General features: G+C 32.1%; 1 protein-coding gene across 1 annotated transcript in view; it reads left to right on the top strand.

The window, feature by feature from the left end:
- The window catches only part of DYNC2H1 (dynein, cytoplasmic 2, heavy chain 1), a 522114-nt gene that overhangs the window by 439141 nt on the left and 81637 nt on the right, over positions 1-1336 (top strand). The gene's annotated exons all lie outside the window — the stretch shown is intronic.

Below are 1336 nucleotides of genomic sequence, written 5' to 3' on the forward strand. Positions count from 1 at the left end.
GATATTATACATAGTATAATAGATCTTACTATTTATACATGGTAAATATTTAATGTTTAAATAAATAGGAATATATCTATCTTCATTTACTCTTCATATTTTAATCCCTGAGGATTATTGCTTTGTGACATTTGATGCTTTACCTTTACAGGGCAATGGGTTGTTCTGTGGATAGCCTTAAATTTGTAGCCTCATGGAAAGGTCGACTTCAAGAAGCAAAGCTGCAAGTTAAGGTACTAGACTAATTTCAGATGTTTATCTGAGTCTAAAACTTATCATCAGTTGATATAAGAGACCCTGAAATTCTGGCTTTAAAATTACCTGTCTCTATAGTGTGAGATCAACAGAATTAGATTGTATTATCTGTGTTAAAAATCAGAGTAAGTTAAGGTTTAGCATAAAACAACTTGTAATACAAAATATACAATCTCCTAGTGCAAAAATAAGAAGCTTAGGGATACAATATTTGAAAGAATAACTTTGGCAAAAAAAAAATTATACAAATCATGAAGTTCTTTTAGATTACCTATTCTAAAATTCAATTTAATAAATATTTACAATAAAGTATATACAGGTTGAACATTCCTAATCTGAAAATCCAAAATGCCCCAAATCCAAAACTTGGAGCACCAACATGACACCACATATTGTCCACATGGGTAGCTGACATAGGGAGAGCTTTGCTTTCTGACAGTTCAGTGTACACAAACTTTGTTTCATGCACAAAGTTATTACAAATATTATATAAAATTACCTTCAGGCTATGTATATACAACATAAATGAATTTTGTGTTTAGACTTGGGTCCCATCCCCAAGATATCTCATTATATTTATACAAATAGTCATGCTTCACATAATGATATTTGTGTAAACGACACATACTATAGTGGTCCCGTAAGATTATAATAGAGCTAAAAAATTCCTCTTGCCTAGTGACATCTGTCATGGACATCAGAGCCATCCTAATGTTGCAGGGCAGTGTATTACTCACTTGTTTGTGGTGATGCTGATGTAAACAAACCTACTACACTGCCAGTCATATAACAGTATAGTATATACAATTGTGTACAATATATAATACTTGATAATAAACAACTATGTTTCTGGTTTATGTATTTACTATACTATACTTTTTATTGTTGGAGTTACTCCTCCTAATTATCTTTAAAAAAACTTAACTATAAAACAGGTCCTTCGGGTTATATTTCAGAAGACATTTTTATCATAGGAGATGACTACTCAGTGCATTTTATTGCCCCTGAAGACCTTCCAGTAGGACAAGATGTGGAGGTGGAAGACAGTGATACTGATGATCCTGACCTTTTGTAGGCCTAG

This window comes from Propithecus coquereli, unplaced genomic scaffold (genome assembly GCF_000956105.1).
Source record: "Propithecus coquereli isolate 6110/MARCELLA unplaced genomic scaffold, Pcoq_1.0 Scaffold6, whole genome shotgun sequence".
Classification (NCBI taxonomy): Eukaryota; Metazoa; Chordata; class Mammalia; order Primates; family Indriidae; genus Propithecus; species Propithecus coquereli.